The sequence below is a fragment of the Schistocerca nitens genome, chromosome 1 (assembly GCF_023898315.1).
Source record: "Schistocerca nitens isolate TAMUIC-IGC-003100 chromosome 1, iqSchNite1.1, whole genome shotgun sequence".
NCBI lineage: Eukaryota > Metazoa > Arthropoda > Insecta > Orthoptera > Acrididae > Schistocerca > Schistocerca nitens.
The window spans coordinates 903,859,244-903,886,832 of NC_064614.1; the positions used below are offsets into that span (position 1 = coordinate 903,859,244).

Genomic DNA, 27,589 nt, shown 5'->3' on the forward strand with positions numbered 1-27,589 from the left:
CTCTATCCTGTGCAAGCTTCTTCATCTCCCAGTACTTACTGCAACCTACATCCATCTGAATCAGCTTAGTGTATTCATCTCTTGGTCTCCCTCTACGATTTTTACCCTCCACGCTGCCTTCCAATGCTAAATTTGTGATCCCCTGATGCCTCAGAACATGTCTTACCAACCGGTCTCTTCTTCTTGTCAAGTTGTGCCACAAACTTCTCTTCTCCCCAATTCTGTTCAGTACCTCCTCATTAGTTATGTGACCTACCCATCTAATCTTCAGCATTCTTCTGTAGCACCACATTTTGAAAGCTTCTATTCTCTTCTTGTGTAAACTATTTATCGTCCATGTTTCGCTTCCATACATGGCTACACTTCATACAAATACTTTCAGAAACGACTTCCTGACACTTAAATCTATACTCTACGTTAACAAATTTGTCTTCTTCAGAAATGCTTTCCTTGCCATTGCTAGTCTACATTTTATATCTTCTCTACTTCGACCATCATGAGTTATTTAGCTCCCCAAATGGCAAAACTCCTTTACTACTTTAAGTGTCTCATTTCCTAATCTAATTCCCTCAGCATCACCGGACTTAATTCGACTACATTCCATTATCCTCGTTTTGCTTTTGTTGATGTTGATCTTATATCCTCCTTTCAAGACACTGTCCATTCCGTTCAACTGCTCTTCCCAGCCCTTTGCTGTCTCTGATAGAATTACAATCTTTGGGGCTACCTAAAGGAGAAATTTTTCCCGAAACGTCCACGTGATTTAATGGAGCTCAGAAGACTTATTCTTCAAGCTTGCAGTGAAATTAGGGAAGACATGCCGTAGGGTAATCACTAACTTCAGTGTTCGTTTGAAGGAAACGAAATGGTGGACATTTTGAGCATGTGCTGAGTTAGAACAAATCTCCATGGAAGGCTCTTCATTGTAGTATATGTTCCTTTCAGATGGTATTGACAATAAAGTTTATATTCAAAAACAAAATGGTAACACATTTCGTGCGGCACCCTGTATTTTCGAACTTAACAGTGCTAGAACAATCGTGTACATAGCTACCCCGATGCCCTATCCATCCGAGCTGTGTGCCAGAGGCTCGACTGGAGTAGATGCAGTTCCAGGTGCAGGGCGACAGGGCTGGTGGCAGGGTGTCAGCAGGGCAGCTGCGTGCGTGCGTGCGTAGCCGCAGCGCTAATTGCGGCCTGATCGATGCGGCGCTGCGTCGCGTAGCAGCGGGCTGCGAGCGCGCGCGCGGGGGTCGAACCGGGGCCCGCAGCTCGGCAGCCCTGTCGCACGAGCAGTGCGGCCGCGGACGCAAGGCCGGCTGGGCCGGGCCGCGACCGGTCTGCAGCCGGGCCGGCCGGATGCTGGAAGCGCCGCGCGGGACGTCCCGCGCCCGGCCTCCGGGGCGGCGTCTGGGACTGGTCCCATTCCCACACGGGACATCTTCGGGTCAGCGGCGGGGTCAGCGCTTCTGCGTCGGGAAGTGACTGTGGCCGCCACTGGAGCCAGTAATCCTTGCAAGTGCGTCGCGTCCAGTCGGTACGGCTGCTCCAGGGGCGCTCGCCCTACACGCCGGGGAGAGCCGCAGCATCCACCTCGTGCCCAGCGCGAACATGTCGATGGCTGCAACTACCGACATTATCCGGATGTGACTCGCCAGTTTCCTGAGGGTGACTAGAGCGGGCGTATCGGCAGCGACAACTGCACACCGTCTGGAATGCGTCCAGAGGTACTGCAGTTCATTTTCACGGCGAGCGCTCCTCCGGGCTGGTGTGGCAGTAGCCGTCGGCGGTCGAATGCTGCTGCAACTCCGGAGTTCCACAACCGCTGGCAGTAAGAGCAGTAACGGAGTAGGTGTCTGCACTGAGCATCGTTTCCTCGGCACTACCGTAATTTGTCTGAAACAAGTACATTACATCGGATGTACTGTACTCAAAAAGTTTCCGTATTTTATCGATATGAGGTGCTATTTCTTCTACTCATTCATACCATCCTTAATGTCTGTGTTCAGTCATGTTACTTGATGTTGTGGGCTGCACTTCTTGCGGACCTTGTGAATTCTGAGGAACGATAGGCCGGTGAATCATGTAGATAATTCGGAGCTACCGACTGCGGCTGAAATATCAGTGTTGCTTTCGATCGCATGTACGGTGAACGTATAAAACTAATTTTGCTGCAGTTTTTCCGGATTTGTTAACTTTCTCAGTAATCTCGGCGAACATCAGTCATCACTTGGAATAAGTTCACCGGCATTTCTCAGCTGGTATTAAGTAGTGAAAAGATGTGGATAAGTGCCGGCCGCTGTGGCCGAGCGGTTCCAAGTGCTTCAGTCTGGACCCGCGCGACTGCTACCGTCACAGGTTCGAATCCTGCCTCGGGCATGGGTGTGTGTGATGTCCTTAGGTTAGTTAGGTTTTAGTAGTTCTAAGTTCTAGGGGACTGATGACCTCAGATGTTAAGCCCCATAGTGCTCAGAGCCATTTGAACCATTTTCTGCATAAGTAGCTCCGTTGTTTTGTCGAAACGTTTCCATATGGCTCTGAGCACTATGGGACTTAACATCTATGGTCATCAGTCCCCTAGAACTTAGAACTACTTAAACCAAACTAACCTAAGGGCATCACACAACACCCAGCCATCACGAGGCAGAGAAAATCCCTGACCCCGCCGGGAATCGAACCGGGGAACCCGGGCGTGGGAAGCGAGAACGCTACCGCACGACCACGAGATGCGGGCACGTTTCCATAAGAATCATATTGTCCGTCTTGTACTGCACTTGCCGTTTCTGCATTAGAAGACAGTTCAAAGGTGCAAAGATTTTTCTGCACTTTCTCCTTACAGCGTGTTCGCAATATGTCTACACTTACCTGAATCTTTACCTGATTTTGTTTCTCCTTGTTTGATACAGTTGATGTATAGGAAATGAAGCCATGTTCCTCTTCATTTCTCCAGCTTTGTCTGCGAATAGTTCTGCGTCCGTGGTATCGTTAATGAAACAGTGCCAGGCAGCGGTTACTTCACCGTCACATTTCGTAAATGGGTGGGTTCAATTTCCAATCCTATTATCCTTGAGTTTTCAATGCATCTTTGTAAAACAATTTAGGTGGACTGGCTCTTCAAACTTTGTAACCCTTTGTAACTATCTTCAAGCGTCTGAAAGTTCATGTCTATGGACATTTCCGTGACGCTCGCTCTTGTGTCACACAAACCTGTGATTTCGCTAAATCGCTGAAGACGAATGCCAGGTTGATTCCTTTCAAAGTGCACGACAGTCTTCCTTCCGTATGCTCCTGTAGTCCGACCTTGTCCTCCATCTCCAACACTTCGTCGGCAGTGGGATGTTAATCTTTAATCTCCCTTCTTCGTTCCATAATGACACCATTGTCGTAGCCGGCCGCTCTGTCCGAGCGGTTCTAGGCGCTTCAGTCCGGAACCGCGCTGCTGCTACGGTCGCAGGTTCGAATCCTGCCTCGGGCATGGATGTGTGTAATGTCCTTAGGTTAGTTAGGTTTTAGTAGTTCTAAGTTCTAGGGGACTGATGACCTCAGATGTTAAGTCCCATAGTGCTCGGAGCCATTTGAACCATTTGAGCTATTTTCGTCGAGAAGTTTATTTAACCAAAAATACTAATGTGGTTAATATTACAGGTTACTGTTGTAATTTAATTTCCCATCATCTTTGACATAATTAAACAAAGATCACAAGCTGGGAATGCACGCGGATGGGAAATGCAACCGCCTTGTTTAAGGAACCATCCCGTCCTTCACATAGGTGTTTTAGAAAACTGCGATAACCTAAATCAGTACAGCCGAATAGGGAATTAAATGTCGTTCCTCTTGAGAGTGGGTTCAGTGTTGCCCTATCCGAGCATTTGCTCTATATGTAACGATCTTATTGTTCAAGACAATTTCGTCATCGTCCGTTCTAGCGCGTGCTGTGCATAAAAATCTTTGCACGTTTCGGTTGGTCGCTACATCTTCTGCCTTTGCCTGGCCTTTGTCGAGTATCTTCACGGGTGGGTTTGTTAATATTGGATTTGGAAATGTAAGTGGTAGTGGATGACCGGATGCCCTTTTTCCAGATCCCCCCTCCCCTCCGCCCCTCCACCGGGTCAGAAGCTGTGTACTCCAGTTCTCTGTTCTGTAAGCCGGCCGGTGTGGCCGAGCGGTTCTACGCGCTTCAGTCTTGAACCGTGCGACCGATACGGTCGCACGTTCGAATCCTGCCTGGGGCATGGCTGTGTGTGATGTCCTTAGGTTAGTCAGGTTTAAGTAGTTCTGAGTTCTAGGGGACTGATGACCTCAGATGTTAAGTCCGATCGTGCTCAGAGCCATTTGAACGATTTTTTGTTCCGTAATGTTGTCTCATGTAAAAGCATGCGAATCTATTAACATGCTTGCGAGTCTGTTAACAGGGGCGGGACGATATGAGTACCAGCCCGGTGTTCACCTAGTCGGATGTGGTAAACCGCCTAAAAACAATGTCTCGACTGGCCGGCACACCGGAACTCGTCATTATTCCGTCGGACGCGCTTTGCCGAATCCTGGAAACGGTGTGCTAACGAGGGCGGCTATTTGGCCAGGTTGTTAGTCTCTACACCGCCAGTGGGGATGAGCAGAGGTCGTTTCGGTCTCTTTCTCTGCCGTCTTCTTCAGTCCTGAGATATTTCGCTTCTGTAGCGTTGGAAGCGGGGTGCAGTGGTAAGTTGCCGCACACAGCCCGGTAGAGGCCGTCCGGTGAGATAGTGGCGGCCGCGGCCGCGGGCAGCTGCCATTGGCAGAGCGCAGCAGAGGCTACGGCATGGGTATCGGCGAGGCGCTGCTCGGTATGCCGCGGGCGTCGCGGCCCGGCGCTACGTGACGCCACGGGAGTTGCGCAGCTCCCCACAAAGCCCACGGCCCACGGCCCACGGCCGCGCCGGACTCGCGACGAGAATTGCAGAGGCGCGCCGAATGGCGATGCCTGCCTCCCAAGTTGGCCAGCCTACCCGCCGCCTGATTATACCCTCCAGGGAAGCGGCCGGTCCGATGACGTGCAAAACGCACCTCCTCTTCCATCTCTTACACCCAATTCACATTTCTACCTCATTCTTATACAAAGGCATGTTACTGAACCGTTTAAACCAATTTTTACTTTCTACAACAGTAGCGTAACTACACCGTTTAAGTGATGTCGATAGTGCTCCAGCTGTGGCGTAAGGCTTCTGTTTCTACGGGACAGCAAACCAACGAAATAGCAGAAAGACTGAGGCTGCACCGACACAGAATTTATCTTGAAGTTTCCCAGAACATATGCTGGACCGGCACTCGAACTGGGAAACGTACCTTTAGCGGGCAATGCTCTTACCGAACGAGATATCCAGCCATGATTACCCCAACCCTCTCCCCTCACAGCTTTAGGTCTTTCGTGCTTCCAAATCCTCTAGGCTACGCCTAAGTCATTTCTTAATAATATTCCTTGTTACGGGAACGCTAGTCGTGCAAGATATGTAGCAAATTTTTTTGTTAATTTAGGGATGCTGGAGAGAGTTATTGGCGGAAATAAAGCGGTGAGGACAAATCGTTCGTTGATGCTTGGGCAACGCAGCCGCTAAGAGCATCACCCGCGAATGGTGAGGTTCCGAGTTCGAATGCCGGTCAGATACACAGTTTTCATATGCTAGGAAGTTTCAGAAAAGCGCAGAAACCGTGGAAGACTGAAACATTCCTTCTGAGAGCCCATCTTCTAATTAAAAAAAAAGTACTTAGCATTCCAGACATGTGAACGAGTCGTTCTTGATCACCTTTTAATACTGCTCCGATAACGAAGCAACTACGACCATACCACTATGTAGATATCAACGAGAAAGTAAAGGAGCGAGTTCTGAAGGAAACAGTCCAGGGCCGGCCAGAGTGGCCGAGCGGTTCTAGGAGCTTCAGTCTTTAACAGGTTTGAATCCTGCCTCGGGCATGGATGTGTGTGATGTCCTTAGGTTAGTTAGGTTTAAGTAGTTCTAAGTTCTAGGGGACAGATGACCTCAGCTGTTAAGTCCCATAGTGCTCAGAGCCATCTGAACCATTTGAAACAGTCCACCGAGTCTCATGGACGACGATACAAAACCGTGGATAACGTAAACCTGAATTTGTTCCTTCTGATTACGAATTAACAGCTTCACTCACTGTAGCATTTCCTTTTTGCACAGACTCCGTGAACGTTTAAGCGGTAAAAATTTTAACATGGTCCCGATTTGAACTCTAGCAAATGTAGGTGGATTGTAATTACTTAGCTACTTGCCTGAAATTGCAGACATGGTGAAAATGAAATGTAAATCTCGGACATTAGCCTACTTGTGTTCTAATGTGTTGCTGAACATATACTCTGATATACAAGGGGGCTGAAGTTTAATTGGCAATCTTGTTGATTCTTGTCATAAAAGTCTGTCACGCCAGAGACGAAATTCCTTGCTGTGTTTCTGTGCAATATCATTTTCAGAACGATGATGGAGAAACAGTTGCGAACACTGCAAGATAGTTGTACATCAACGAATTGACTAAACATTCATTAAAACTTTTTCATTTATCCTTCGTATTTGCTACCGTTATTTAAATAATGCTCGGCACTAGTTAGCTGCGGTGAAGGAAGTATGCATTAATGCAAAGAGAAATGAATCGTATGCTCCATGACTTCCACACACTTTTTCTGTCCTGCAGGTGATGAGGCGGTAATTGTGGGTGACGTAGCAGAAGAGTACCGGTCGCTGCAGCTCCAAGGCGCGTGCAGTGCTCGGGAGAAGCTGTACAGATAACGCTGGCTCCAAGAGGCCAGAAACTGAGGTACGGCGGTTAGCCTTGGCTGCAGATTCGTCTAAATTGATGCCAAAATGATAGAAACTTTATGTTAGTTGGTACTCTGTGATTAGGATAGGGAATTTTCTGTTATTCATTGGTACCCTACAAGTTTCCATGGTTTTATTACGTCACTTGTAATGTATCTCTAATATTTTATCGCAGTCAGTGGAAGCATTGCCAGATATGTCGTAGCTTCTTTGACGTTTATAGCTGCTTGTTCCACCGCGGGACTAAAGTTCTTTTCTAATCAACATGGCCCAGTAAGCGGGAAGGCACAGCTGTTGGTGTAACAAAAAATCATGTTTTTGAACCACGCTTTAAGGAAGTTACTAGTTTCAGTGTAGCACGGGAACTAAGACTTCTGTAGCGCCATTTAGGCGTTTGGACGTGGTAAATCACTTGATAAAACAGAGATGTCAATCGATGCCGAGTAATTATGTGAACATTAAAAGAAACTGATTGCTAGTATCTTAAATTCGCTCAGTAACTCCATGCAGTAGTAATGGCACCACTCATACTACTCAGTGTGAAGTTATTATGGCGCGTCTCATAGTATAGGACGTTGTACTCATTGTGACAGGGAGTCGTATATGTCACGAATAGCTCAAAAGGCAATACTTTATACCTTCGCGGGTAGTGCTGAAATAAGGATGCTCTGGTATACTGTGATGTGGACGTTACTTCTCAGAGCAGACTAGTTGTACGAGGTTGGAAAAGGAAATCGGCCGTCACCATATTCAAGCAAGCAGCTCAGCGTTGGGCTGAGGCGATTTATGGGTAAACCACTAAAACGCAGATCAGTTTGTGAGGAGGGGGATTTTTGTAACGGTCGTCCTACCGAATATAAAGCTAATGCATTTCCCACCGTGCTACCTCTTGAAGGAGGTGTACTGGTTTGACCGACGGATGTGGTTAGACTCCCAGTGACGCTATTCAGTATGTTAAGAAATGAGCAGTATGACATCTCTGCTAACAAATTCTTATCGCGAAACTCTTATATTTGCCAGAAAACAATGTTGTACTAATCTAAGGTCCTGTGATATTTACTTCTTAGAAACATATTGTCTTTTAAGTAGAGTACTATGAGCTATAGAATAACGGGTCACTGGAACTTTCAAAATTCCGCGTTTAGTCTCATTCTGGCAAACAGTGTAAACCCGCCAACGGGTTTCAGAAACAGCACGACCTCCGCTGCAGAGTGAAAGATTCATTCTGGTACCACAACATCGTTTCACCCATCTCTAGCGACTTCGTCGTGACAAGATGTTAAACGCTACACGTCCTTCAGTGTTACCTCAGCTATGACATATATTCTCCCACACTGAACAGTGGAAACACTAAAGAGCACGACAGTCTCCGTAACAACTAATCCTAACTAATCCTCACGAGACTTATTGTATGTCGCGATTTTTAAATGATCAACGTCAAATATTGCACAGTAAAACTAATATACATTTTCTGGAAGTATCTTCGTAGCTTCAAGAAACTTTGATGCCAAAGATTAGGTGGGTGGAACGGAATAGCTAATGAAGAACTAATGAATACACGATTTAGTAAGAACTGTAGAAATATATTGTGTTTGTATTTACCATACTCGTTTTATCACCACTTGTCAGCCCGCATCTCGTGGTCGTGCGGTAGCGTTCTCGCTTCCCACGCCCGGGTTCCCGGGTTCAATTCCCGGCGGGGTCAGGGATTTTCTCTGCCTCGTGATGGCTGGGTGTTGTGTGCTGTCCTTAGGTTAGTTAGGTTTAAGTAGTTCTAAGTTCTAGGGGACTGATGACCATAGATGTTAAGTCCCATAGTGCTCAGAGCCATTTGAACCATTTGAACCACTTGTCAAAATTAAGAACTGGTCTTCAAAGGCCGAGAATAGAAATTGACTTCAGTCGCAAAATGCCAATATTCTCGCTGGTACATCGCTTCGATGACACTGTAATTCTGTCAGAGACGCCAAAGGACATGCAAGCGGAATTGAATGGAATGGTTAGTGTCTTGAAAAGAGGTTGTAAGATTAGCGTCAACAACGGTAAAACAACAGTAATGGAATATAGTCGAGTTAAATTAGGTGATGCTGATAGAATTGGACTAGTGAGTGAGACATTCAAAGTACTAGATGAATTTTTTTGCCGGCCGATGTGGCCGAGCGGTTCTAGGCGCTACAGTCTGGAACCGCGCGACCGCTACGGTCGTAGGTTCGAATCCTGCCTCGGGCATGGATGTGTGTGATGTCCTTAGGTTAGTTAGGTTTAAGTAATTCTAAGTTCTAGGGCACTGATGACCTCAGAAGTTAAGTCCCATAGTGCTCAGAGCCATTTGAACCATTTGAACCAGATGAGTTTTGCTGTTTGGACGGTACCGTAACTTACATGACTGGAGAAGATATAAAATGTAGACTGGCAACAACAAGAACAGCGTTACTGAAAAAGAGAAATTTGAAGTTTTAGGAAATCATTTCTGAAGGTCTGGGCTGTAGCCTTGTACGAAAGTGAAACATGGACGATAAGCAATTGAAACAACAAGAGACTATAAGTTTTAGAAATGTGGTATTACGGGAAAAGGCTGCAAATTAGATGGGTAGGTACAATAACGGATGAGGAGGTAGTGAATGGAAGCGGGGAGTAAGGAAATGTGCGGCCCAACTTGACTAAAAGAAGAGCTCAGTTGCTGCGACACATTCTTAGGTATAAAGTAATCATCAGTTTGGTACTGCAAGGAAATGTATGGAGTAAAAACTGTAGAGGGATGCAGAGGGAGTCAAGGCATGAATACAGCAGACAGGTTCAAATGGATGAAGTTTGCAATAGTTATTTAGAGATGAAGAAAATGTATGAGGGTAACCAGCGTGAAAACTTGCATCAAATCAGTTTGAAAACTGGGGAATATTATAATAACAAATTTGTAAGACATCACGGCAGCAAAAACTTGTCGCAATAAAAGCTCGTTCCGAAGTACCAGATGAAAAGAAAGTTTCTTTCGCCACTAACGCCCTGTTTCCATTATTTAGACCATCCTAAGAGAAAACCGAAAGTGTTTTGTTTCGTGGGATGGGGCGACCTGCGGGCCGGGAGGAGGGGGCGGCGGTCTGGCTCGGTAACGGTGCCGTTTATCAGCGCCGACCCGGGGGGCCCAGAGAGGCGAATCGGAATTCCCAGCAGGGCGGGGAGGGATTTGAACCGGGCAGCATTACCGGCCACCGCCACCGCCGCCGCTGAATTATTCAGCAGCGGGTGTGCTGGCGGGGGCGGCGGGCTGCTGCAGGGCGCCGCGCCGCTCAGTTAAGTACCAAGTTGGCCGCCGCCGGCACCTGCGCAGCTCTTGAGTCTCGAACTCGGACCCGCCGCCCCGCTGCGCCGCCCTACGGCCGAGGCGCTTCCCTCCGCGTGAGTCACTTGCCGCCCCCGCAGCCCCCCCGCGCCAGCCCACTGCCTCACTCCTCCCCCGCGCCGGGCACGCTTCGCGGTATACATCTTATTTCAGTCCTCCTCTCCCCATCTTCGGCTTCTCCTCCTGCGGCGCACTCCCTCCGTTTCCCCCTCTCCCCGCTCCGCCCCCAGCCCACTTCCCGAGGCGTCGCTCTCTCTCTCTGTCGCCCGCTTACTCTCCGTCCCCCTCTGCCGTCCTGCGCGTCTACTTACCACGCTATCTCTCTCTCTCGTCTCGCGCTTACTCCTTTCATCCCACCTGTTTTTTATGGTTTTGTTTGCTTCCACAAGTAGTCTAATTTTATATTACGTCTCGCATTCTCCTATCTGATTCTTCGGTGAATTCCCTTTCGTCTTCAGGATGTGTGTACGGCCTTAATGAAAGTGCTTTAAAGAGTTTTATTCTTTCTGGTTCATCGCTCCACCACGGTAGAACACATTTTCATTTGCCGTTACATTCCAGCCCACGGTGTTTTACTTTTCTAAAATAACTTTTGAGGCTTTCTTACGGCCCAGTACAGCAGTTTCATACTAGATTCGCCGGTCGCGAATGCCCAAACGTGGAAGGGAGGAAGTTGGGAAGATAGTGTTTAATGACCCGTCGTCATCGAGGTCATTAGAGACGGAGAACAAGCTGAGATGATTTCAGATGTAGGAAAGATAATCGGCCGTGCCCTTTCAAAGGAAACTCTCAGCATCTGACTGGACTGATTTAGGAAAATCACGGAAAACCTAAATCTGCATGTCCGCACCGGGGTTTGAACCGTCGTCTTCCCGACTTCGAATCCAGCGTGCTAACCACTGCACCACCTCGTTCGTGCGCTTTCCCGATACGACAGCCAGTCAGTGAGTGTAGCCTTGGATGGGTTTAATCAGCATTCGACAACAACGTACTTTTCCAAGACGCCTTTCTACGCGGCAGACATCAGCAGAGGAATTCTCAGGTTGTTAGTGTGTAGTTGCAAACATCTGAATGAAGTTCAACATCCTGCAGCTGTCATTGTAATATCCTCTAGTCTTCTCCACCCCTCATTCTTATAGAAACAATACATCACATTGTAAAATAGGGCACTTGTATTAGCGGCCGACCGGAGTGGCCGTGCGGTTCTGGGCGCTACAGTAAGGAACCGAGCGACCGCTACGGTCGCAGGTTCGAATCCTGCCTCGGGCGTGGATGTGCGTGATGTCCTTAGGTTACTTAGGTTTAATTGGTTCTAAGTTCTAGGTGACTGATGACCTCAGAAGTTAAGTCGCATAGTGCTCAGAGCCATTTGAACCATTTGAACTTGTATTAGCAGACTGTATAGTTCCACTAACAAAGAAGCACGATCGGATCGTTCAGCTAAGAAGGACATTGTCCGCAAATGTCCAAATTAGATTTCCGACTCGCCACTTGTTTTAATCAGTCTGGAGGTGCCGGTATTTCACTTTCCGTTGGCTTAGCTATTTCAAATTACTATTCCACTACACGCTTTAAGAGAATGAGTGACTATTTTAGACTATACCTTCTGCATCGAGATGACAATAATTACTGAGTGACTCTCGATGCCTCTTCAAAGGATAGCAGAATATGTTTAATGTTAATGTTATCCGTCAAAGAATATTGCAGTTTTTACTCACTAAATCGATATAATGCGATTTCTAAGACAGGGCTATGTTGCAGTAACACGCTTTGTAAAACCGAGAGTTTGAAGGACGAAAAAGGTGCAGAACACAAAAAGAAGCATTTAAAGTAAAGGAAAGGAGGTAATATGTTATGTAATGTCGAAGCGCGTTTCTCAGGCTAACTTTCAGAGGCTTCTTTAGGATATTGCCTGAGTGAGTCATACAAAGAATCCATTAGTTCCGTTCATGTGTTACTGAACAGCCGATTATCTTCACGTATGTGAATTCAAAGAACCGTGTAGGTGATAAACATAGCTCATAGAGGATAACTACTTGAAGCAGCGTTTACTTAGTGGTGTTTTGGTAACTGTGGTCCGGCTCAACAGTTGCTTTGTTACCAAATACGAAACTGACCCAGCTCCGCTAGTCAGCTCATGGGAACCGAATAATCTACCAGACAGTGGTCGTCGCTCTTGCGGACGTGTATTCTGGGCCTGTTGTAGCCAATTAAGTTGCCAGCCAATCTTGCTAAAAGTTGGAACGTATTCAAGACTCCAAATTGCGCCTGACGTGATCAAAAGAGTTGACGATTTGCGTAGCTCTGGTAAGAATGCAATGAGCACTATACAATAAATTAAAAAGCGAATACATGTGTTACAGGCGGTTCCGTAAATACTCAATAAGTGTTTTGTATTTTTCGTTGTATGCTCGCTAGTATTGTTGTATCAACCATAATTCTACTGTGTGTATGTCGGAAAATTATGAGCATATGTTTAATTTCTCTTTTATAACCATCAGCGTCTCGAGGACGTCTAGCGGTTAGACTGTTGCCGGACGCTGTGGCCGAGCGGTTCTAGGAGCTTGAGTCCGGAGCCGCGCTGCTGCTGCGGTCGCAGGTTCGAATCCTGCCTCGGGCATGGATGTTTGTGCTGTCTTTAGGTTAGTCAGGTTTAAGTAGTTTTAAGTCTAGGGGACTGATGACCTCGGATGTTAAGTCCCATAGTGCTCAGAGCCATTTAAACCATTTTTTTCTTGTTTGGGTCCATATTACCCCGTACCAAAACATGGAAAGCAAAGAGCTTTCAGTGGAAGAGATTTTTTCAGAGTGTCGAAGAAATAGTAATCATAGCTATTAAGAAACGTATTTTGGGCTCATGTTTACTACAGTTTTTTGCTTCGAATGATCGTTCCTCTCGTATTTGTGAATGCTGACCATTCCTCCTGAGACGCCCTTTGCAGAGCCAATGAAAGTAGCTGATCTATTTTTGGAAGTCCGGTGTTTCATTTAATTTAGTGGTGAATGCGTGTGATACTAATACTAACGATACCGTACAGCCGGCCGTGGTGGCCGTGCGGTTCTAGGCGATCAGTCCGGAACCGCGTGACTGCTGCGGTCGTAGGTTCGAATCCTGCCTCGGGCATGGATGTGTGTGATGTCCTTAGGTTAGTTAGCTTTAAGTAATTCTAAGTTCTAGGGGACTTATGACCACAGCTGTTGAGTCCCATAGTGCTCAGAGCCATTTGAACCATTTGATACCGTACAGAGCAGTGAGTTTCGTCATGAAGTTGCATCGTTATATGTGAAACATTTTGAAATTTTGCTTATAGAAGGGCTAGGAGTGAAACAGTCACACGTGTGAGGTAACCAAGATTCCTCTGGGCGGAGAACTAGCTTTCAGTTGAGGAAATTAACGGCCGCGAGAGCCGCCATCGCATGAGGAGAATGTGTGGATAGTTCCCTTGGTAGGGCAATGCCGATTTTCTTCCCTACCCTGCCCTATGACCGGACTGTCTCTAAACATCTCGTTGTCGATGAGACACTAAAGCTTACTCTTTCAAAGGTGCAGTCGGCCTGAGTACTTACTTTTTGTTTCCGGTAAAGTGCACTCCACTCTTCCAATGTTTGTTAGTATAGGAAATACCAAACAGCATCGTGATTCGGAGTCCAAGTGAAACAATAGCTCCTCCTATAACTGGTTCAAAAATGGTTGAAATGGTTCTGAGCACTATAGGACTTAACATCTGAGGTCATCAGTCCCCTAGAGTTAGAACTAATTAAACTTAACTAACCCAAGGACAGCACACACATCCATGCCCGAGGCAGGATTAGAACCTGCGACCGCAGCAGCAGCGCGGCTCCGGACTGAAGCGCCTTGAACCGCTCGGCCACAAAGGCCGCCCCAAACAAGAAAAACGTTGGTTGGTTGATTCGAGGGAAACAGCGAGGTCACCGCTCCCTTAGGGTTAGGGAAGGATAGGGCAGGATGGAGGCGTGCCCTTTTCAAAGGAAGCGTCCGAGCGTTTACCTGAACCGATTTAGGGAAATTACGGAAAACCTAATTCAGGATGTCTGGACGCGGGTTTGAGCCGTCGCCCTCCCGAATGCGAGTCCAGCGTGCTAACAAGAAGAAGTTGTCTGGTAAATACGGGCTCTAAAACGCTTCAGCTATGAGCGCTTGTTCGGTAGAAACTAAGTGTTTCACAGTAGCGAAAAGAAACGAATGCTCACAGCTCTTAAGGTATGATTTTAGAACCCATTTTTACTGGACTTTTTTTGCCTGGAGTTATCGTTTCTCTTATATCTCTGAATAGTGACCATTCTTCTTGGGACACCCTGTATAGTAACGAGAGACTGAGCACTTACGAGCAGAAAAATGAAAGATCAGTTTCAGCACTCTGCGAGTGAGAGATTAAGAGATCTATTATTTGTTCTGTGATCGGAACGACAAATAATGACAGCAGCCCAAAAGTCAACCTACGACGAAGCAATCTCGTGCTTCCCTGGGGAACCGAAGGCGCTGCTGTGGAAGACGGGCGGAACGCGCGAAGTCGGCGCTGCCTGATGATCCCCGCGCATGCGCGGCGCTGAGCGACTGTCTTGTGTTTATGAAGCGCGGTTGCGGCTGCGTGGGGCGCGCCACGCCGTCCGATAATTGCATTACAGTCAAGGATACGGCGTGGCGCGACCGCCGGCAACGTAATTCCAGATACGGGCGCACATAAATTGCGTCCCGGGGCCATCTCTGGCCGCCGGCACTTGCATGGCAAACACTTTTTTGTGCTCTGCTTGGCGGGAGCGGAGAGATGGCCGGACGACAGGTTCGCGCCTGGACCGGCCGCGCAGGTCCATTTTCTCACGGCCCGAGATGTGTAGCAGGGCTGCTGCGACCGGTGCTCCGGAACCGGTCCGCTCTGTCCAGTGGGCCACAAAGAGCGGGGAAGACGTTCCTGGAACTGCAGCTGCGGGGCAACGTGTAGCACACGGAGATGCGACTCGTTATGAGATACATTTCCGTTTGCCCTGACCTGGCGAGCTGCCGAAAACAGATTGGAGGTTTAATGTCCCGTCGACGTCGACCTCATTAGAGACGGAGCACAAGCTCAGCTTCGCAGCCAGGTATTGTTCAAAGCAAAACAAAAGTTTTAGGGAAACCAGGGATGTGATGGGCAAACATCTATTAGGCGCACTACGAATGTAGTGGTATGGACATGTTGGGAAGGTGGGCCTCACGGGGAGCGTACAAGGGGTAAGTCCCTGCAGGCGCACTACCCTCTATGCCCTCGGTGGCTCAGGTGGATGCTGGCACGGTAGCTCAGCGTGTTCGGTCAGAAGGTTTACTACCCTCTGTAACAAAAAAACTGAGTGAACGGATCAACGATCAACCTGAACGGGTGTCATCGGACGTCCGCCCCGAACAAATCCAACGAACAATCTAGAACAAAATGAGATCAACAAAAAAGAAACAAAAAAGTGGATAGAGCGTCTGCCATGTAAGCAGGAAATCATGGGTTCGAGTCCCGGTCCGGGCACACATGTTCAACATGTCCCCCATTGATGTATATCAACGCCTGTTTGGAGCTAGGGTGTCGATTTAATTATCATTCCAAACCAAGGAAAACCTAAATGTTGACGACCGGACAGGCACCTGTGTCTAGTGCTTTAACGCTGCGTCATCTAGACCGGATGGGGAAGTGCCATCTCAAAGAGATGGGCTACGTAGTGTCATGAAAAAGAGAAAGAAGAAGAATGTCACCGGGATGAGAGGGATCTTCACTTTGATTCTTAATGAACCGAAGCAAGAGATTTGCATATTTATTAACATTACGGAGCTACCTACCATCTCGGTAACTATGGCGGTTTGTTTGCTTGTAAAAACTAGAAATAAAGCCGCCGACATGGTCTGTGTTCTTTTTCTGCAGCTTTTCTCAGATTTTATCCTCCCTTTGTTTACATAATTGCTGTTAGTTAGAAACACATATGACGCACAAAGTAAATTTTGAGAAGGGATGCCAATGTTATTACGTTTTAAGAAGAAAGTAATAGACGACAGGAAATATGTAGACAGAAATAGGGGTCCGCGTAGCAGGCTATTTCATTTTGGAGGGCTTCGGTAAACACTTCAGGCCCGTATAACCTGGGGTAGCATTGGCACGAGTCCCATCGACGTCTAGGTCATCAGAGATAATGTGCTAATAGAGATGAGGATGTGTGGGCAAGAAAATTGGCCGTCGTATTGAAGGAACCATACCAGCATTTGCCTGATGTTATTTACGCACTTCAAGATGATGAATTAAGTTAATTTCGAGCACTAGAGAAAAGCGTCTCCAGACTGACTGCTCTGATATTAGACACAACAAATTGCGTTCTTTTCTCTAATTATGCACGAAATTTTACACGAATATAAAAGAAAAATCTAAACTCCCCAGCCTGAGGAGTTATCTTTGGATTCTATGGTGGCTAAGTACGACAAAGACTTACGACGCTTACTGTGGCATTGTGTTTCTCGGATCAAAGAAATGGTTTAGTCCGGATGACACTCTGGTACTATGCTTTCTTTTCTTTTTTCTTTTCTATTTTTAGTACGTGATCTTTTGCTGTACAGTAAATATAATTCACCAACGACTTGCTGATTATAAATATTATTAAGAATAAATATGTGCTTCAGTGATGTTCTTATAAAAACTGCACGCTGATTGTTTGGATAACGTCATACAAGACAGCTCCTATAATTAGATGCGAATCGAGTTAAAATGACGGCGCCCATACATCACGTGAACAGCAATTTTATTTATTTATTTTTTTTTTTTTTGACGCGTTATTCTTGGCGTCCCACCCAGTAACGCCTTACATTGTTGCCTGTAACTGCGTGTAATAAATGCGGACGTCATCGCACATCTGACTACGGTGAGACGGATCGGCTGACGTGAACGAGAGTGAAGAACCCTCGCCATCTGAGCAACAAAAGAGTGAGAAACGCAGGTTTTGAAATGCTGAACACTTTTCCGTCGAACGTTGATATTGTTACAGTAGCCTACAATGAGGATGTGCCTGCTATATACGTATGAGAGAAACGCTTATAACTGACGTTTCCAGAAGTACTTGATTGATTAACGGGATCTGACGCTGGCTGGAAAGATACCTCGTCAGATACAGTAAGGTGGGGTGTATGTTGAATACTAGCCAGACAATTTACAATTTTACCTTACGTGTGATCTAGGATGTTCGCCTATTAACTGCACTGCATTTTTCTTATACCCATTTTTTACGGACGCTTCTGACTAAGCTGGTGTGTGGTCAACGTTTCCATCTCCGTCGTACGAGATACGGTTTCATGATTTTTCCAAATTTGTTTTTATTGTAACTATGCATTGTTGTGACCCCCACATCGCCACAGTGGTCAGTTAGCACCATGTCTGTGAATCGTGTGACCGTATTCTGTGTGTGCGTGTTTTTTTAACTGTTTGTGGTTCGTGTTTTCTGAGATTGATATTGGGAAACAGACCAGAATTTGCCCCTGTGAGCGTGAGAAACCGTCCAAAAACGAAAATGAGACTGGCCGATGTACCAGACCAACGGTGGATTCATTTCGGGACTGGCTGACCCTATTGTCTAGCAGGCTAGCGCTGCGAGTGTTAAGCTATCCACGTTTCTACAGTCTTGAGCTACCGTATCACCGCAACATTAAGTGAATAACCATTCCCTCAACCGGCGCCCTAGGTCGCTTTATTGTACCTGAAAGATTTTACGTCCCTTCGATAAGCATTACGCGCTGAGAGAGACCGCTTGCTGAGCTCGGAAACTATCCGAAATGATTTTGTAAATTAAGCAGTACGAAAAACGGTAACTGTAGCCTTTTTATAAAGAATAACGATGACATCAATCTGAGTCGATCAGTGAATATCAGTGCATAGCCTCGATTGGAAATTCGACTTGGTTAACTATAGGTGCTGCTTTCTTGTGCTGTGTGTCAAAATCACTGGCTCGCTATCGGTTACGTCCGCCTTGGCACCGCAACTGGCGAGGCTGAACACGTTGTTAGCATTGTCTGGCTTCACCCTATCTACATCCAGATAAAAAATATACTTCACTGTACACTGCTCCGTTTCGAAACGTCTCCGCACCATCCACGTTGTAAAAGAGATGCAAGAACCCGTGATCGCACAGCAAGTTTTACAATAGCACTTTTTTTCTTTTTGTGTCTATTAACTCACGTTAACTGTTTGAACTTATTTGACGTTACCAGTCGAGAATTACAGATTGCTTCCAGTTTATCAAATCAATCAAAAAAATAATTAATCCTTACTAATAGTTGGTTTAGCGAACGGCCTTCCAGCAGTGATACCACCGGTTCACGTCATATCAACGAAGTTAAGCGTCCGGCCCGATAGCTGAGTGATCAGCGTGACGGATTGCCGTCCTACGGGCCGGGTTCGAGTTCCGACCGGGTCGGAAATTTTCTCCGCTCAGGGAGAGGGTCTTGTGTCGTCTTCACCATCATTTCATCCCCATCCGGCGCGCAGGTCGCACAAAGTGGCGTCGAATATAAGGCGGCCGAATCTGCCCCGCAAGGAGCCTCCCGACCAATGACGTCAAACACTCATTTCCATTTTTACCGAACTTAAGCGCTGTCGGGCTGGGCTAGCAGTTGGACGGGTGACCGTTCGGTCTGTCGAGTGCTGTTGGCAAGCGGGGTGTACTCAGTCATAGCGAGGTCAATTGAGGAGCTATTTGATTGGGAAGTAGCGACTCCAATACGGAAATTGACATACGGCTGGGAGAGCTGTGTGCTGACCACATGCCCCTCAGTTAGCCCATCTAATGACGCCTGTGGGATGAGGATTACACGGCGGCCGGTCGGTACTATTGGGCCTTTCAAGGCCAGTTCGAGCGGAGCTTAAGTTTTTTTAATAGCTGGTTCATTAACAAATTTAGTGCGTATTTGCTTTATGCTACCATTTCTTCGCTCCAGACGGAAAATTGCAGCCTAAAAACATAGAATCAACGCAGTAACCAGTTAGGGGAAAGCTGCAACACACCACGGAAATCATCGTGCTACAGTAGTGTAGAAAGCAACAGCTTCAAATGCATTTCATGGCATTTACTTTGAATGTAAAGCCACCATTTAGAAAAGGTTTGCCAGAAGATGCTAGTCAACCAGCGAACTGTGGTCAGCCTGTGGCAGGTACAGACCTCAAACGTAAGCGCCGATCGGTTTCACTGTGGTGGCTCGTAGTGCCATATAACAATATCGGTGATTACGTGGCTAATCCACATTTTCTGCCGTATCGTCCTGTCAACACATACACCACGACATGAGTTCCAGTAAAATGCACAAAACTGTTTAGGAAATAGGCAATAGCAAAATTTTCTTACAGTTGATTAAAATGCGTGGATGCCTAAGAAACGGAAGAGCCAGGTCAATTTCTAGTTGTCCACCCGCGCAACAGTGGCAGATCCGGGGTGAGCGAATGCATCTGAGTAGCTGCCTGGAAACAGAAATCGTGGTCAGCGCTTTCTGCAAAAACTCTTGAGTGTCTCTTGAAACTACGGACAGCTTTCGGCGAGAATGAAATCAGAGAGAGACGGTGATGGTGGCTGTAGTACTGAAGACGGTACAGAAAGTTATTAACGTTAACCACTTAACCGAGTGGTACTCCTAGGTCAGGGAATAATTCTTCTGAGCGAGGATCGTCCTGCACATGCGCTGTGCTGACCTACAGAAGCTGAGCTCTGCACACTTTCACTTCTTCACTAACATTTTCTTTACGTAACTGTTTTTAGAAGTTTACCGAGACGTACTGGCAGCGTGCTACTGTCGTCAAATATTTGAAAACATGAGGTTACACAAAATGGAACTTGACACTCTGTGCATAAGGGCGATGTCTGTTTACGAGATTTTTCTGTTAGTGCGTGCTGGCCTTCGCTTAGTTGTGCTCCACAAAAATTTCAGAAAATGACTGGCTACAGGATCTGTTTCCACTGGTGTTTTTCGTGGGCATGGTGACAGTGATGCTTAGATTAGATTAGATTTACTTTCATTCCAATTGATCCGTAGTGAGGAGGTCCTCCAGGATGTGGAACATGTCAGAACGTACAGTTAGCTAATTACTATAGTAACATGCAGTGCTGTTGTGCTATGTGCCTCTAAAAACATACTACTTTCGGTGAATGACAGAATGCTTTTGGCTGCAGTTTCGGAGTTTACGGTCGCTCATTTGGGAATTGTGCATCTACACTGTTGTGGATTGGCAGGAGAGCCAACCCAGGATTATAGAGCAAGCCGAAAGGCACGCGTTTTAGCTCACGCAGGCTGGCGTGAGGTCTGGAACAGGACAAGGAATTTAGACTAGAAAAAAAAAAGGATGTAGCTGGTAGAATACTTAACTTTAATCCATTAATGTTGAACGTAGCTCTTGTCTGTACATTATTTACAATATCAATAGTAACTGAACATGGCGCCTTGCTAGGTCGTAGCAAATGACGTAGCTGAAGGCTATGCTAACTATCGTCTCGGCAAATGAGAGCGTATTTTGTCAGTGAACCATCGCTAGCAAAGTCGGCTGTACAACTGGGGCGAGTGCTAGGAAGTCTCTCTAGACCTGCCGTGTGGCGGCGCTCGGTCTGCAATCTCTGATAGTGGCGACACGCAGGTCCGACGTATACTAACGGACCGCGGCCGATTTAAAGGCTACCACCTAGCAAGTGTAGTCTCTGGCGGTGACACCACATACACAATCTGTTGTCGTTTTACTACAGCGTTGAAAGCTATCCGCGCCTAGGCGATAACGCCAGGCTGTAGCTAAGAGACACGGGACTGTCTCATCGATATATTCATTCCTTCGTGGTTAATCTCGGCACCAAACAAATAGTTTAGTCGAACACACTTCAGGACTACGCTAAGAGTCTACTATATCCACCTCAGTGTCCGCCTATAATTTGCTATCAACCGCACTTCTGACATGCAACAGATGCCTAGTACTTTAAAAATAACAGTAATAAAATGTATAAAATATTTTAATACAATGATATTAATAATTTGTTTATATCATTGCTTAGTACATAGCTGTAGCGTAACTTTCATGGAACTGCAGTTCAGACAAAGAATTTGTCCGAAAAATTGAGAAATACATGTATCATGTAACTGGTTTACTACATCATAATTATATGACACAAAAGTGCATTCACCACTGTTTCACTTAGAACTACGACTGCCAACCCAAGTCCACCAGACAAGAGGTGAGCGAGCGTGCAGACAGGGGACACTGGTTTTTTTCGGTCGTTTCCGCCTACGTTCGGAAAAATCAGTCTTCCTGTTACTATTTTACTAGCGGTAAGTCTTTCCTTTTCGTAGTTCCTAGCTAAACTTCGTATAATGCACTCACGAATCGTCTCTGATTTGTTGTTGAGCAACCTTTCACTGATAGCCTTTTCCCATAAGGGATGTTTCCTGCAACCCCTAAGGCCGCAAGCCCATCATCGTGGTCGGCCGCTGTGGCCGAGCGGTTCTAGGCGCTTCAGTGTGGAACCGTGCGACCCCTACGGTCGCTGGTTCGAATCCTGCCTCGGTCATGGATGTGTGTAATGTCCTTAGTTTAGTTACGTTTAAGCAGTTCTAAGTTCTAGGAGACTGATGACCTCAGACGTTAAGTCCCATAGTGCTCAGAGCCATTTGAACCAACATCGTGAGCTTGTGAGACAACAACCGAAAAGTATTTTGTGTTAAACGCCGGGTGTAATTTTCCAAACTTTCTTGCCATTTGTAAGACTCAGTTTTCACGCTACTTTACTGACCAAAAGTTATCCGCGAAATTTGGAAATTAATATGTATAAATATATGAACGCATTTGGTAAAGTGTTCTTTGGTGGGCAGGAGGACTGAGGTTCTAGACCGCATGACACTCCTGCCCCTTTTCGAATCTGTGTGTACTATGTATTGAAAGATTACGCCCAGCATTTTCTTGGAGAGACTTAAATGAATCACGGAAAATGATAATTAAAAACCTCTCGCTGAACATTCCTCTTGAATGTTATTCTGGCTTCTTGTTCCACTGCGCCAGCTCGCTAGGATGCAGATATTGATCCCAAGCCGGGGACAGCGTCCCCAAAATAGCGCCCAGAAATCTGATGTTTCACTCTCAAGCTACAGAACGAACAGCGCGTGACACGAGCGCAACAATGCTCTCGCGACTTCACGAGTAGAAGCGTGGGCAGGCTCTGTTATCGCAGGAGAAGGCGCGTCATTTACGGCGCATCGTCAGTTTTTGTCTCAAAGAAGTTTGTTGCCCGCAAAGGCTGCGAACTAATGCTGCTGAAGGGAAACTTTAGTCGGGTAAGCGACCCACACCGTCCTCTTACCCCTCCTCGAGCGCCCCACAGTCTGCCGCCGAAATCGTCGCCACCGCGTGGAAAACTCGTGGCGCGCAAAAAGCAGTGCCGCAGTGCGCAGGCGGGCGCGCATGCGCAAAGTGCGCGCAGTCCGCTGGGAGACGAGGCGCCTCGACCAACTTTGCGCCACGGCGGCGGCGGCGCCGACCAAATTTTCGAGGGAACTCGCAATTACCGGCAGCTGCCAGGGGGAAGACCGGCTCTCCGGCGGGAGTGCCGCGGACGGGGGAAAGAAAAAACTTCCAACTTGTGTTTAGAGTTTTCCTCGTGTAATTTATCTTGCGCAGGGAAAGGGATAATCTTTACTGAAATGGATGTCGGGAGAGGGGGGGGGGGCGCTTTTCGCGGCTGGTGGGAGGTGCCGGGGACGGGGCTGAAGCGGGCGGTGTCCTGTCTATCGCCAACTTGAGAACTTCCACACATATTTTACTTCACGCCTGTTTAGAAAGGCGAGGGAAGGACTACGCCACTCCGCGCGCCGCGCGCGCCAGCTGCTGCGGAGGGGATAAGAATGAAACAGAGCGCGCGCAAATCGCATTTGTCCCCCCGCTTCCTTCTGTTTGGTTTAATTACGCGTCTCCTTAACAGGTGGGAGCAGCAGTCGCTCCGAATATTAATTGCGGCAGGGACAGCAACTTTCTGTTCCCCCCCCCCCCCCCCTGACGTACTTCCTTCGCGAATCGATTGTTGTGATTATGTTGCAGCAAGGACAGTACACGGCTGTTCTTGTCGGTGTGACAGTGCTGGCCTTACGCTCAAATGTTGATACCAGTATAAGTACTATTCTACTCTTTTATGGGTATCTTGTAATAAACTGTCGACTTCTGCAACTCAAAGTGGTTACCCTGTGGTACCTGGAACTAAAATAGAATCCTCCTACTTAAATGGTGCAAATGGCTCTGAGCACTATGGGACTTAACTTCTGTGGTCATCAGTGCCCTAGAACTTAGAACTACTTAAACCTAACTAACCTAAGGCCATCACACACATCCATGCCCGAGGCAGGATTCGAGCCTGCGACCGTAGCAGTCGCGCGGTTCCAGACTGTAGCGCCTAGAACCGCTCGGCCACTCCGGCCGGCTCCTCTTACTTAGCTTCGGCTTCAGTCCACTGAGGTACCTAGGACTGCTTTCCATTACATACAACCAGTAGTTAATAATAAGCATTTACCTCGTAACAGGAGTTCACTGATAAGCCCTAGTCAATATATTTGCCTCAATAAAATGAGTACAGTCGAAAGACACGCCAACAGCCTAAATGCATTTAATAGGAATGCCGCCTCGCTACGACTAGGCTTTATCTGAAGATTTTGACTGGTAAAGTGTTTTAAGTTTTCCACAGAATGCACTATATCTTTTCATCTCAGCATATAAACTCACTCGTCCTCTCCTATTTAATTCTTTTTTTGGAGTACAGCCTTATAACTGGTGCGACTCGGACGGCCATAAATTCCTCTCTTTTACCAACCTCTCCTTTTCACAGCGGTATTAGCACACTACGATAGCAATTGTTTGTTGGATATATTCCAGTTCCTGTCTTCCTTTATATTTTTTACCGGTTACATCTCCCTGTAGTACCACGGAAGTTATTCCCATCACTCCGTACCTTCTTGTTGTCAGTGTTTACCGCCTGTTCCTTTCTTCGTCGATTCTGCGGAGAATCTCCTCATTCCTTACCTCATCAGTCTGCCTACTTTTCAGCATCCTTCTACAGCACTGCACCTTAAACGCTTCGGCTCTCTTCTTTTCCGGTTGTCCCACAGTCCTGATTCACTAGCCCACAATACTGAGCTTCAAAAGTATATTCTTAGAAGTTTCTTATATAATGGTCGGTGTTTCATACTAGCAGACATGTCTTGCTCAGAAACACGCTCTTTGCCAGTAGTCGTCCTTGTTTCGTGCACCAAGCGGTATTTTGGCTCCAGGGTGGCAGAATTCCGTTAGCTGCGTCTACTTCGCGGTCCCCAGATTTGATGTTAAGTTTATCTCTAATCTCATTTCTGCTATTCCGCATTACTTTCGTCTGTCTTCGGTGTACTCCTAGTCCATATCGTGTATCCACTAGATTGTTCATAACACCCAACAGGCATGAGGATAGCAATGTGGACATCGAGTCTTATCACTATACCTCTCCCCATCCTTTTATTTCTGCCGTTGCTTCTTCGCTGTGTAGATTGAACAAAACATTACACCCCTGTTTTACATACTTTGTAATGCGACCACTTCGTTCTTACACGTAAATAATCTATCCTTCCCTAAAGCTTTTGTCTATTTTTCTCAGAATTTCGAACGTCATGCATCATTTTACATTGTCAAACTCTTTTCCAAGTCGACAAATCCTATGAAAATGTCCCGTTTTTCCTAAGCATTGTTTCCATTATCGATTTCAACATCAGAACTCGCGCTCTGGTGACCTCACCTTTCCGAAAACGGAACTGATCGTCATCTAACAGATCTTAAACTTTCTTGCATTATTAGTTAAATAAGGGTAACTGAGACCATTTTCAGCATTATGATTCTTATGCTTTTTGTCCGTTGTCTTCTGACTGGCTCTTGAACGTGGCAGGATAATAATGAAAAATCGAAGGCCGAAAGAGGCCAGATAGTCGTTCTTCCGAGAAGTTATCTAGGCAGTTTATTTTAAAGAGCGGATTTCCTTATTTATAATAGGCTGTAGTAGAGTCTACGTTTCGACATAGAAAACAGCATCAAAAATGTAATAAGATATCACAGAACTCGAACTGGTATGTCAAGCGTAAATCGTTTCAGTCCAGACACCTACGAATCATCTAGTTTCTGGCGACTTGAAACTAACTCGCCAGCTGATGTGTTGCACCGTGTGTAATCCCTGCATAATTTACTGTTGGCTAAGCGTTATGTTTCATTGTCCATGCACAGTTTCCATCAGCTGCCATTCTGTAATAAAATCGCTTGTATTATTTTAGCGTATTGAGTAATGGTTCAAATGGCTCTGAGCACTATGCGACTTAACTCCTGAGGTCATCAGTCCCCTAGAACTTAGAACTACTTAAACCTAACTAACCTAAGGACATCACAAACATCCATGCCCGAGCCAGGACCGAACCTGCGACCGTAGCGGTCGCGCGGTTCCAGACTGTAACGCCTAGAACCGCTCGGCCACCCCGGCCGGCTAAATATTTCCAGTTCCACTGGCCATTACATCAACTATGTCAGCCCTTTACAGCTCATGTGTATCCTTCTTGTGAAATGCACACAGTACGAACCATCTAAACATACATTTTGGACGCAAAGATTTTTTTACTAATTTACTGCCCACATCATTGTGACTATAGATTGTAAGACCTGGAAATGCGGGAAAAAAATACAATGAAATTGTATTACATCTATTAGAGGCAGCAGCTGTGTAACTTCAATTTATTCATTACTATCAGTCGAACAGTACTTAGTAACTGACTTATAAATATATCGGAAACTTAGCTATTGTTGTATCCTGTTGATGATTTTATTTTGTTCGTAGGAGTCGAAACTAAGTTCGGCAGTGTGTACTGTGTCTGTTCCAGCGTGCCATAAGCGAAGAATAGAGTGACCTTAAACTAAGCTAAACTGAATGTGCTGTAGAATTTACTCATCATTCCACTCGAAGAAGGAGGTCGTAAAGTACATTTAAATTGGCAGTCAGCGAACTTGTGTAGTAAATAAGGCTAATATGATAATTTATCTATTTACATATAAAATGTCACGCATCCAAATGTAGCTTTCGGTATTGCAGTGATCTGGCCGACATGGTCGTGGTCGACCCAATGGTCCATCACATCCATCCGGTCGTAGGGAAATCCACACGTTCACGCAGAAGGCTTACAACGCTCGCCAGAACTGTATAACAAGGTATGTATCGACACACTTACGTTATTACCAAATTGGTTAGTTACTTTAATACCGGAGATACTAAGCACACAGGTGACCGTGGAATTAAAGGAAACAGACAACTGGAGGCTTGACATGTCCAAGAATGAAATGGAGTAATGTCAGTAAACGACAGATAAATGACAAACTGACACGCTGATACGATGTGAACTGCGAAGCACTCTGTACCAGCGTCAAAAGAAAGCGGCCCATAAAGATAGTTCAGGGTTTTCTTCTCTCTTTTTTTATATGTTTCCACTATCTGCCGTTGGCAATACAGTAAGAAAAAGTGTCACATATTTCCTTTAAAAATGCCGACTGAAATCTTAAAAATACAACTACATCATAATTACTGTTTGTAGGTGTCAACTGGCTCTTGTTAGGATACACAATGTATTCAAAAAAAGTCCGATACTTTATATTAAGATCTAGTGTTTTGTATGAGTAAAGTTTTGATATGTACAAGGGGTAAACCACTAAGGTTTACAACGTGCCACAGTGGTGTAGGTGAAGTCGAGTCGAGTTGATCAATCATATTATGTCTACATTTGGCTCTGAGCACTATGGGACTCAACTACTGAGGTCATTAGTCCCCTAGAACTTAAAACTAGTTAAACCTAACTAACCTAAGGACATCACAAACATCCATGCCCGAGGCAGGATTCGAACCTGCGACCGTAGCGGTCTTGCGGTTCCAGACTGCAGCGCCTTTAACCGCACGGCCACTTCGGCCGGCTTATGTCTACATTTCTGCCGGCCGAAGTGGCCGAGTGGTTTTCGGCGCTCGAGTCTAAAACCGCGTGACCGCTATGGTCGCATGTTCGAATCCTGCCTCGGGCATGGATGTGTGTAATGTCCTTAGGTTAGGTCTAAGTTCTAGGGGACTGATGACCTCAGATGTTAGGTCCTATAGTGCTCTGAGCCTTTTGAACCATGTCTACATTTCTAAAACGTAAGACATTTGGTAGGATATAATGGGAATTTTGAAGCTACAATATGAAGCAGGGTAAATAAGGAAGTAAATAAATGTGTGACTGTTGATTAGCAAAAAAGTGGTACAAATGGCTCCGAGCACTATGGGACGTAACTGCTGTGGTCATCAGTCCCCTAGAACTCAGAACTACTAAAATCTAACTAACCTAAGGACATCACACACATCCATGCCCGAGGCATGATTCTAACCT

At 46.3% G+C, this 27,589-nt stretch overlaps 1 long non-coding RNA gene across 1 annotated transcript; it reads left to right on the plus strand.

Annotated features, from left to right (window-relative positions):
• The first annotated feature begins 1,437 nt into the window (after positions 1-1,437).
• On the plus strand, positions 1,438-26,392 carry LOC126237334 (uncharacterized). Its single transcript, XR_007545061.1, has 3 exons — positions 1,438-1,727; positions 6,688-6,810; positions 26,272-26,392. It is a non-coding gene; the product is annotated as an uncharacterized LOC126237334 (long non-coding RNA).
• The last annotated feature ends 1,197 nt before the right edge of the window (positions 26,393-27,589 follow it).